The 12,566-nt window shown below is 43.3% G+C and overlaps 1 pseudogene; it reads left to right on the forward strand.

The window, feature by feature from the left end:
* LOC107013396 overlaps positions 1 to 11,896 on the forward strand; it is a 29,946-nt pseudogene extending 18,050 nt beyond the window's left edge.
* The last annotated feature ends 670 nt before the right edge of the window (positions 11,897 to 12,566 follow it).

The following is a 12,566-nucleotide window of genomic DNA, read 5'->3' on the forward strand; positions in this document are numbered from 1 at the left end:
GCATTGTATTCGATATTTGACTAAGTTATTATCTTGTACCAATCAATACTAGACTATTAGATTGTATAAACTAAATCTATGTTGATAATTCTTTTCCTATTATCTATATCCATGGTCCGGCAAGTAGCGTTAAGGCGAGTTCTAACGTTGGCCATCCGTTAAAAAGACTTCTAAGCGAAAGAATTATCAATACATGCAAGACACTATTCTAAAATTGTTATTTTAGTTAGATTTTACCTCATTATTCACCCATGGTTCCCACAACCCTAGTTATGGAGTTTAGTTACCCATAGTCATAATTACAATAATCATATATGTAGTATAAGAATTCATGCACTTACTTCAATGAGAAAGAATAAAATCCAGAAATTTACTTGATTAATCGACAAAATCACCAACAATCAACTCCAGTGAAAAGTGTAACAATCCAGAGTATAATATCCAAAAAAATCTACTAACAAAGAATCTAACATAAAAGTGTCTAACTATATGAGAGTCTAACTAACCCCAAAAACGAGCTTTTTAGAACTATTTATAAAAAACAAAAACCTAATAAAAGAAGGACTCTATTTGCTGAAAATCTGTCAAAATGCGGCTGGGTCGATGGACCTTGTGATGGGCCGTCGTGGTCACGACGGGCCGTCACGGCCTCAGTCATCCTATACTGTACAGATCCTTCTGCTGCTTTCTTTATTAACCTAGACGAACAGGTATGACGGACCGTCACAGGCACGACGGTCCGTCGAGGGTCTCCGTTCTATAACACTTAAACTCTTGAAATTTGGGTGCTGGGACTACTTCTCTAATCATCACGACGAACCAGCAGGATGGACCGTCATGTCTATGACGGTCCGTCATGCACTTCGTAACCCCACACTTGGTGAGACTTCCCCATCTTCCTTCAGCAGCTTCACTACGATGCCACCTACGGACCGTCACAGGCACGACGAACCGTCACAAGCTCCGTAGGTGGTAACTTTTCTGCATTTCTTGCTCAAAAACTTTCACGTTCATCTTTAGACAGATTTCCTGTAAATAAAGGGAAACTTACATAAAAATCAATTCGAAAAGGCTTTTGGACACACACTAAACTTAAGGAAAAAGCATTAAAGAAACCGTGAAACCACGGTATATCAACACCGTCAACTTAAATTCGTTGTTTGTCCTCAAGCGACGCACTATGACTCACTACAAAAATCTTTGTAGAATAGTATCCATGTTTTAGCTTTCGCAATCATTTGGCTATCAATCCCGATCAGTCTCATCATATTTATGCATTTTATCACTATTAGGCTTGAATTATGTGGAATCAGACCATGACACAGACTCACCTCGCACTAACACCTATCCTCTTCAATTTATCATTGAGGTGCTAATATTTCCGCTATTGCAACTAGTGTCCTCACTTCAAAACAACATCCTCATTTTTCACACAATGATTTCAGTTTGAGTATACGGATTACTTTTCAACACTCACTCTCAGAACAAATTCACAACTCATTCATACATATTGCCATAAGCTTGCCCTTTTTTTCACTGCTTGAAGTTCGCTATGCAACTTCTAGGATCACGATAGGACTTTCTTAGCTTGTAAGATAGGCTCAGGGTTAGGTAGGGTATATTTAGGTATACTTTTAGTGACTTTTTGCCCTCCTTGACATATCGGCTCAACATACCAACTTTTTATCATTTTATTTCGCCCAATTTATCATATTCTTTCACCTTGCTATTTTCCCTTCTTTCTTCATTTGTGTAAGTGACTCTCTTCTTTTCTTGCTTGTATTTATTGTATTTTTTTTACTTTTCTTTCAAGTGGTTCTTGAGTCACTTTACTTTTGTTCCTTTTCTCTCTTTGTTCTTTCAACCACACTTTCCAGAGCATTCCTCATAATAGCCACCCTCAACTCATGGCAAAGTCAAAGTACACAATACCCAAAGTTGGGTCAGGGCCATGAAAGGGTTGTTTACTGCATTAGCCACCATCAACTTATTCTTTTGGCATAAGCTGAGGTGCACATATGTCCAAGGAGGGACCAGGGCCAACACATTATTCCCAGAAAAGATCAGTTGGGGTGAAAAAGAAAGGTCTATTTTAAGCTCAAATCATTTGGATCAAAGAGGGATTAATTTCATTCGGTTTTTTATTTAGGCTAAAAATTGGCTATATTGAACAAGGGCCTATGATCCTTTCCTAATTGTCTATTACAGCTTACTTTTAGCAGGACTAACCAGGCAAGTTCTAGCTCAGTACAAATAGTGGACTATTCAAATCTTCCTCACACTCACTTGACATCTCATTACTCTACCAGATTATCAGACACCTAGTTCGAATTTTAGACTTAGGGTCATGCAGTGGTGTACCTCTATGTCATGCTTAGAGCCACACATTTATCAATTACTATGCCTAGTCATGCATCATTTTCATTTCATCAGGATATTAGCCATCATGCTTCAGAGTTAAACTATGTACACTAGATATAGGCATGCCGGTTAAACAATAAAAATAATCAGTCTCTTGGGGAAAAAGAACACAGACAAGAAAACCCCAAAAGAGGATAGTGAATTGGTCTACTCAGACTTCACCCTAGCACTCACTCTCCATTTACCCCACCCCAACAAATAGGCATGCAATTGTCCCCAATGCATAAAAAACTTAAAATACGAGAGTGGTAGGTGAAGCAAACCTGGGGCGCAAAGCGCCGACGATCAGCAAGCTGGTGGGTCCGGTTCCCCGCAACCCACTACCTCTGTAGTCTGGACACCCTCAATAGTGTCCTCATCAGCAACAACACTATCAGCAGTGCCTCCCACTATTGCCACATCTCTGGAGCTAGATGCCCCAGCTGCTGACTCTACAACCCTGATCCGACGCGCCTCCTCATCAGCAAGCGAGGCTCTCCTTGCAGCCTCCATCTCACGACGCTCCTTCTTCCGTGCCCTAGCCTCATGCTCCTCTCAACCCTTACGCCTCTTGGCATGCTCTCGAGGGGGAGGTGGTGGAATCTCAGAAGTGGCGAATAAGGCCGCCATCACTGTGTCCTCAGCAGTCTCTGCAGAAAGGGCCTCACACTCAGTCACCCTAGCCTCTAGGATCATATCAATGTCCGCTCGAAGACTCTCGACTGCAGCCTGAAGGGTCGACATGTCCACCTGAGGGGCTGTCCGGGCTAGCACCCGCAACTCAAAAGCGTCCAAGCGCTGATGAACCTCAATGATCTTCCGCTCTGTGTGCTAGACCATTTCCCCCTCCAAGTGTTCTTCTGCCTTAGCAATAGACCTCTGCATCCAAGGCTGGATGTGATGCAGAAGTGTCGCCATCTGTGCCTCTAGTTTGTGGACCCTAGAAAGTGGGACCAGAGCGGGGAAAGGGGCTGAGCGAGAGGAGCTCGGGGCAGTGCTACTACCCGGGATTGACTCGACCGGGGTAGTGTCAGTTGTTTCAGAAGCAGCTTGCGTAGCCGTGCGAGCATGTGCTACCGTATCAGCCAGATTTTCACCAAGTGGAGGCAATTCTAGACGGGGCCCTCTGCAGGAGCCAACTCATTGGCCTCATCCCTGATGAGGCCGATATCAACAGTGCCCAGCGGAGTATTGAGCTGATCAATGTGCCAGATGGGCACACCTGCGGACCTGCATAGGGAAAATATCATGCATGGAAAAGGGTAAGTAGTGGTGACCTTGAAAGCCGTCTCGTGCATGACCGCATGTAGAGTCCAAGCGAAGTCCACCTCAAACCTGGCTATCATCGCCGCCATCAGAACTGCACGATCCAATGTGACTATATTATCAGCGGCCGTGGGGGTAAGGTAGTGGCGGACAATCAACCATAAGAACTTAGCCGTGAAGGTAAAGTTAGCCTTCTTGATGGCTCCCTTCGGCTCTGTTACCCAGTCGGCACCCTCTCCATCAACAGACAAGTGCATGTCCATCTACCTCTTGGTGGTCTCTCTTAGTGATGGCTCACGTAAGAATTGGCCATCTTTTACAATTTGCCACCGGTAGTGGAACTTGGTTGTGAGAGGGGTCCGGTTGGCATCAACATCCTTGCCGTATAGTTACAGGCGGATGGTAGGCAGGAAGATATCGACCTGAATGCCACGTACTCGGACGTGGTCAAGTGGGGCCTATTTGGCGGGGGCAGCCCGCCTATCTATCTGTGATCTGAGAGTAGCCACGTAAGAGGCGTAGAACTCTCGAACCAACTCCTCACTATAACGGCCCAAAGAACGCGCTGTCCACTCCAGTCGGTGTCTGGTGAAGAGATTGTGGATCTCTGGCATGGCGGGGAGACTACCTGTAAGGACTCGCCTCTCCAGTGTAAGGGTCTGTGTCATGACTCCTTTATCATTCAGAAACTTTGCGTCTGAATAAACTTGATATTGCCCGTCGATACACCACCAATTGGGCTGGTCGGCAACCGGGGTGAGAGGACGAGTCCGTGAGTCGGGAGTGGAATCAGAACTATCAGCCTCTTCAGATGAGGCAGACTGTGCAGTTGTGGCGGGTGCAGGGACTTCAGCGGACCTTGAGGCTTCCTCCGACCACGAAACTCCTAAGGAGCCAGACGCTACTTCTTCATGTGTAGCTGACCCAGAAGGTGTGCCGGTCAGTATGCGCTCCTCATCAGACTAAGAGGCAGTGACTACGCCGGACGCCACCTTCTTGGGCGTAGCTCTGGTAACACGTGCAGCTCTTGATGGAGTGGCAGTGCCTGGGGGAACGTACTCAGGGTCATGCTCATCATCAGAGCCTATGACCAGGCAGGCAGACGGGGCGACATACTTTGAACGCCCACGTGCGTAAACTCGATCTTGTTTTGGTGCCATAAGAGATAGTACGTGTAAAGAATCAATATTAGTACGAGAAGGAGCAAACAAGACGAGCAAAAATGAAACAAAATAAATATAAGAGACAAGCTATAATGACTTTTCTGCCGTAACAGTGAAACACGACGGACCAGGTGACGGCTCGTCGTGAGTACGACAGACCGTCATGGGGTCCATCATGTCTTACTTCAACTATATTGATGTGGAGACCCATGAAGGAAAGTCTCTGACAAGTATGATGGATAAGTAGGACGAACCATCGTGACAATGACGGTCCGTCGTCGATGTCCTTTGTGGAGACCCTTAAGCAGAGGGGTCTCTGACCGACACGACAGTTGTGCAGGACGGACCGTTGAGGGTATGAGGGTCCGTCGTAGATGTCCGTCAGAGGACACTTAGAAAAAGTAGGAGACCCTTAGAACAAGGGTCTCTGACAACCATGACGGTTGTGCAGGACGGACAGTCGTGGTAATGACGGTCCATCGTAAAGGTCCATCAGAGGACACTTGGAAAAAGAATGGAGACCCTCGGAGAGGAGCCTCTGACCGACACGACGGTTTTGCAGGACAAACCGTCTAGGGTATGACGGTCCGTCGTAGACGTCCGTCAGAGGAAACTTAGAAAAAGTATGGAGACCTTCAGGAGATGGGTCTCTGACCGTCACGACGGTTGTGCTGGGCGGACCGTCGAGGGTATGACTGTCCGTCATAGATGTCCGTCAGAGGACACTTAGAAAAAGTAGGAGACCCTTAGAAAAAGGGTCTCTGACAACCAGAACGGTTGTGCAGGACGGACCGTCGTGGGAACGACGGTCCATCGCATGTATCTGTTGGTGGACACTTGGAGAAAATGTACAGTGGGATGTTGGAACAGACCCTATGACGGTCCGTCGTGGGTACAACGGACCCTCATCGGGGTCTCGTTCTATCATTCAGTGACAGAACTGGGGATGCAACAATCATCCCCTATGACTCACATTGAATACTTAGTGATAACCTATATTTTTCTAACCCAAATACCTAGTAAACTAGCAATGCTAAAACACCTATTTATAGTGTTTTAACAAGGCAATTTTGAGGATTCTCAACCTAGGTCAGACAAAATTTGGATCAAAGAATGAAGACCCATCAATAAGAAATAGGCTAATACTAATTGATAAACAAAAATTCAATGTAAATGGGTAGAAATCTGAGACACATACCTGAGAATTTGAGAAAAACAAGAAAGGGAGGTACTTGGTGATCAAGAACAGAACCACAGCAACGACTCCGACCAGTAGAAAGGAGATATCCGGAATTGGGAAATTTGGGAAAGCGATCGGTTGATAGAGAAGGGAGGTAGGAAGTTGGAAGTTGAAAAGGGAGGGAAATGGGAGAAAGAGGAAAGGAAATGGGTGAAATTAAGGGGTAGGGTTTTTAAATGTTACCAATTTTTCAAATTACCCCCAACCGGGTCGGGTCGGGTATGCTCATTAATGACGCAATGAGACCCCGACTACGGTCCGTCACGTGTGCCCTAGTTTTGGAAATAATTGAAAGACGTACCTGGCATGACGGATTCATGCTACTGTCCGTCGCATGCGTGACGGTCCGTCGATGTGTCCATCAGTGAGTGTTGCAGTGTGATTTTCTGCAGAATTTCCTGGTGACGTGCCTGCAAATTTAAAACCCATTAGTAGAAAATGCTACCATTACTAGAAAGAAAACGATACGTATTGGGTTGCCTCCAAACAAGCGCCTGATTTAACGTCGCGGCACGACTGAGGACACTTTATTACTCAGCCTTCATCAAGATGGTATGCCTCGATCACTTCATTCGCCAATTCAGCATGCCCAAAATAGGGTTTTATTCGTTCTCCATTTACCTTAAACCGCACACCCTCCTTGGTTTCTAACTCAACTGCTCCATGAGGGAATAGTTGGGTAATCAAGTAAGGGCCAAATCCCCAACCATAAAATCTCGTTTTTCAATTTTTAGGTCATGGTGCTACTTCATCTTTTATTTGTAGGATATAGCAGATACCGATTGGAGCTCACCACTCTGCCTCATGGACCTACAAATGTTGAAGGTCGTTTCTTCATTTTTCAACCAAAATTTAATCTGCCCCTTTTTCGTATCAACTAAGGCTCTACCCGAAGCAAGGAATGACCTCCCAAGAATAATAGACACTTCAAAGTCGACTTCACAATCAAGAATAACAAAATCTGCCAGAAAAATGAATGACACCACTTTTACTAGCACATCGTGGAGTATCCCTATAGGCCTTTTCCAGGAGATTTTCACTAACTTTTCGGCAATCTCAGCATAAGAACACTCCCCATAAGAACCACCCGCTATAGTATCCAACACCGCTTTATTATTATCATCCTGTCCCCAATAGAAGTATTCCTTTAGTGACTCATCATCTATGCGGTGATTGGGGATGCTTCTTAAAAATGAGGTGAATCTATCCCAAGAACTACTAATTGACTCTCCTAGTAGTGCTACAAAGTTGTTCACTCTGTCTTTGTGGTTTAGTTTCTTGGAGACCGGGTAGTAACGTGCTAAGAAACGTCCCTTAGTTGGTTCCAAGTGAAAATTAAGTTATAAGGGAGCTCAGTGAACCAAATAGCAGTCTCTCCCTCAGTGAGAGAGGAAAGACTCTTAGCCTTATTACATCCAAATCCAAATCAGGCCTCGCTACACAGCTTTTACATATGGGCATGTGGATCCTCAGAAGGTAGCCCTGAAAACACACCTCTGGCAGTGAGCATTTGCATCAGGCTACTAGTTACCACAAAGGTGTGGCCTGTTGGTAGAGGGGGCAAGACAAGTGTCCCATCGGAGCCTGCTATATTGTCATAGCCTCTGTAGTATTCTTGAGGACGTGGAGCCGGATTTTGTCCCTTTGTTGGTTTTCACCCGGAGCATCGGGTAATATCTGACCATGAACATCAACCGAAGCTGGGATGTTCTAGTTTGGATCATCATCATTAATACCCAAGTTTCAATTCATGTTGCGTAGTGTACGCTCTAATTCGTGATCGTAGGAAAACAAGGGTGCTATTCCTCTCCGTGTATTTGGCATACAAGAAAGATAGTTCTGCAAGAATCAAAAACAATAAACAAAGTAAAATCAAGAAAATATTGACTAAACTTTAGTAATAAGTTTAAGTTAATCTAAAAGCTACTTTCCCCGGCAGCGGCACCAAAATTTGATACGCTCAAACTTACTTCTCAAATAAGAAGTAAAGCGGTCGTATCAAGTAAAGAACCCAACTAATGAGTTTAGGATCGTTCCCATGAGGAAAATAGTTCAGACTTAACTTCAATCTATTATTACTATTATTTAGTCAATTATTTCTTTAGAAAACAAAGACAATAAAAGGGGGGTTTTATTTCTAAATGAATGAAAATAACTACCTAAATTAAAGTAGACAACTAATAGATTCAAATGTTGGAGTTTAATCAATTAATAAAAGTAACTAGGGTTTACGTGTTCCCCACAGGTTCCTAATTTGATAATTTTAACTATAACAATTCTTTCCTAGTATCTTGCATGCAAAGTGATAAGTAATGTATTTTTAAATTCTTGGTCCGGCATCTAGAAAATTTCACTCCGCACCTTGGTCCGGCTACATGTGTTGTTATACTAACCCTTACCTTTACCTCATATTAAGCATTGTATTCGATATTTGACTAAGTTATTACCTACTACCAATCAATACTAGCCTATTATATAGTATACACTAAATCTATGTTGATAATTCTTTTCCTATTATCAACCTCCTTGGTCCGGAAAGTAGCATTAAGGCGAGTTCTAACGTTGGCCATCCGTTAAAAAGACTTCTAAGCGAAAGAATTATCAATACATGCAAGACACTATTCTAGAATTGCTATTTTAGTTATGGAGTTTAGTTACCCATAGTCATAATCACAATATTCATATATCTAGTATAACAATTCATGCACTTACTTCAATGAGAAAGAATAAAATCCAGAAATTTACTTGATTAATCGACAAAATTACCAACAATCAACTCCAGAGAAAAGTGTAAAAATCCAGAGTCTAATATCCAAAAAACTACTAACAAAGAATCTAACATAAAAGTGTCTAATAACCAAGAGTCTAACTATATGAGAGTCTAACCCCAAAAATGAGGTTTTTAGAACTATTTATACAAAACAAAAACCTAATAAAAGAAGGACTCTATTTGCTGAAAATCTGTCAAAACGCGGCTGGGTCGACGGACCTCGTGACGGGCTGTCGTGGTCACGACGGGCCGTCATGGCCTCCCTCATCCTATACTTTACATATCCTTCTGCTGCTTTCTTCATTAACCTTGACGAACAGGTATGACGGACCGTCACAGGCACGACGGTCCATCGAGGGTCTCCGTTCCATCACACTTAAACTCTTGAAATTTGGGTACTGGGACTACTTCTCTGATCATTACGACGAACCAGCGGGACGGACCGTCATGGCTACGACGGTCCGTCATGCGCTTTGTAACCCCACACTTGGTCAGACTTCCCCATCTTCCTTCAGCAGCTTCACTACGATGCCACCTACGGACCGTCACAGGCACGACGAACCGTCACAAGCTCCGTAGGTGGTAAATTTTCTGTATTTCTTGCTCAAAAACTTTCGCGTTCTTCTTTAGACAGATTTCCTGAAAATAAAGGGAAACTTACATAAAAATCAATACAAAAAGGCTTTTGGACACACACTAAACTTAAGGAAAAAGCATTAAAAATACCGTGAAACCACGGTATATCATTACTTTAGTCAAAATTTGAGCTATAGAATGCAGAGAGCATCAACTTATCATCGTGAAATGTTTGCTATTACTCAGGCAGTGAGCAAATGGAGGTAGTACCTTTTGGGGCGACGATTCACCATACTCACCGATCAGCAATCACTCAAGAATTTGACCACCCAGACCATCCAAACACTGGAGCAGCAAAATTGGCTTACAAAGTTGGTAGGGTATGATTTTCGCATATTGTATAAATCGGAAAAGCAAAATCAGGCGGCCGATGCTTTATCTAGCCAACCAGATGCTAGTTTTTTTTGCTCTTTCTGTTCAAACGTTTTCCTTGGAATATGAGCTAAAGGCTTTGAATCAATATCATCAAGGCCTCTTATCCATTCAACAAGATTTCACTACACAGTCCTTTGAGTCAGCTGGCTATGTTTTTCGTGAAGGACTGCTCTTTCGCCGTGGCAGATTGGTTATTCTGAATGAATCTCCTTTATGCAAACGCCTGCTATATGAATTTCACTCCACTGCTGTAGGTGGACATATTGGGACAAATTGTACCTACCACAGTTTGGCATCAAATTTCTTTTGGAAACACATGCGACGGGATGTTCAGACTTATGTAGCTTCTTGCCAAGTTTGCCAGCAAATGAAGAGCTCCCACCAGCTTTCTGCTGGTCTCTTACAGCCCCTCCCCGTTCTTGAATTGGTATTGAGGACATCGCCATTGTTTTATCACTTGCTTTCCTAGTTCTAAAGGAAGATCCACCATTATGACAGTTGTTGATCGTTTGTCTAAGTATGGCCACTTCATTCCATTGGTGTCAACTTTTACACTAATACTGTCGCAGAAGCTTTTGTGACTCAAATTATTCGTCTTCATGGACCTCCTCACAATATTGTAACCAATAGGGACCCTCGATTTTTACATTCCTTCTGGGAAGAGATCAATAGATTTCAGGTCACTTTACTTGCTATGAGCACCGCCTATCATCCTCAAATGGATGGGCAAATCTGAGGCTCTTAATAAATGTGTTGAGCAATATTTGAGGTGTTTTGTTGCTGATGTCCCCACTGACTGGGTTGCCATGCTACCATGGGCCGAGTATTGGTACAACACCTCCTATCAATCATCCGCGGGCATGACCCCTTTTTAGGCTTTGTATGGGTGTGAACCACCTACAGTTACACGCTACATCTTGGGGAGTACTTCTAGCGACTTAGTCGAAGCCTATTAAGTGCAGCTTGATGAGGTTTTGTCCTTTATCAAAAAGAATCTTGGCAAGGCTTAAGTTCGCATGAAGAAATTCGCTGATGCCAAGCGCACGGAGGTCACCTTTTCAGTTGGCGATTGGGTCTATGTCAAATTAAAACCTTATTGTCAGACTTCTCTCATGGAGCTTCCCTCTCAAAAGTTGGATAGACGTTACTTTGGGCCTTTCCAGATTCTTAAACGAGTTGGAGAAGTTGCTTGCAAGTTAGAATTACCAGAGGCTGCTCTGATTCATTCTGTTTTTCATGTTTCTGTGCTAAGACGGTGCGAGGGCAGCCAAACACAACAAATTACTCCTCTGAACTTACGTTACTGTGATCCTCCTATCTCGAACCTTGAGGACAAGGTTCTCAGTGAGGAACGAGTATTATTATGAATGCAAATAGTTAGGTGGACGCTAACGTGGCTGAACCAATCGTGCCAGCTATTGTTATGAATTAAAACAGCGAGGTGGACGCCAACGTGGATGAACCAATCGTGCCAGATAGGCAGATCACACGAGTTGAGAGGAGACCAAAAATATTAACTGATTTTGAATAAAAGGTGGGGTAAAACGTGCGAAGGAATCTGTGAGCACATGGGCGTTATGTGTCTAATTATAAAACAAGTGATAGAAGTAGCACAAAGTAGTGTTTTATTGTTATGGTAATTTTCTGAGTCTCTCATCCCCAATTCTTAGAAATCTGAGCGTCTCATCCCCCTGCTTCTCTATCTTATATTTTGGTCTTTTATTTGTTTCTTTCAGCCGTTACATTCTCTACTTTAAGTTCCATTGTAATTCAGTTCTAGTTCAAAATAATAAATACAGTACTTGAGACTTTGTTACTATTACATATGTAAAGGGAAGTACAGATCAAATTTCAAAAGAGTTATGGAAGGACGAATTTACCCAAAATCTATTTTGAAAATGTGAGAGGATGAAGAAGCTGAAGTCAAAAAGGGTAAGACTTGTGGAAGACTTAGAGAGAGAGCAAAAATTGCTGACGAATGCAAAGTTCTACTTTGAAATAAGGAAAGAAGAGTTTGTCAAGTTTCTTTCACAAAGCTCATCCTAACTTTCAGGGCTATATACTTGAGAGTGTCTAGTTAGACTATCTACGCTAGTTATTGATTTTTTCATAATAATTAGTGTTGTTAATGCCAAACAAATATAAATTAAATCATCTCTAAGTTGATTTAGGTAAAAGCTTGAACATTTTTTACTTGATCCTCGTTGTCTTTACATCCTGCTTCAATTGGTTGATGATGTCATTTGATAATTGCAGACTATGCTTGCATTTTATAATGCTAGGCGAGAACTCTGCATGGATATATGAGATCCTATATTGTAACGACCTGTTTAGTCGTTTTGAGCAGCAGATTTTATTTCTGGAAAAACTGTGTGAGTCGACGGAACCCACGACGGACCGTCATGGGCACGACGAGCCGTCGAGGGTGTCTCGTTCCAAAAGACTTAGACTTCTGAAATTTGGGTACTGAAATCGACTCTCTGAACTTGGCGACGGACCTGCAGGACGAACCGTCGTGGGCACGACGGACCGTCACAGACCCTTTCGTGGAATTGAGTCTCTGAACTCTGCGATGGAGCAGCAGGACGGACCGTCGCAGGCGCGACGGGCCGTCACAGACTGCGTAAATCCCAGGCCACGGACCGTCGCAGGTGTCTCGTTCCAGAACACTTAGACTTCTGAAATTTGGGTACTGAAATCGACTCTCTGAACTTGG

Source organism: Solanum pennellii, chromosome 3 (assembly GCF_001406875.1).
Source record: "Solanum pennellii chromosome 3, SPENNV200".
NCBI classification, from domain to species: Eukaryota; Viridiplantae; Streptophyta; class Magnoliopsida; order Solanales; family Solanaceae; genus Solanum; species Solanum pennellii.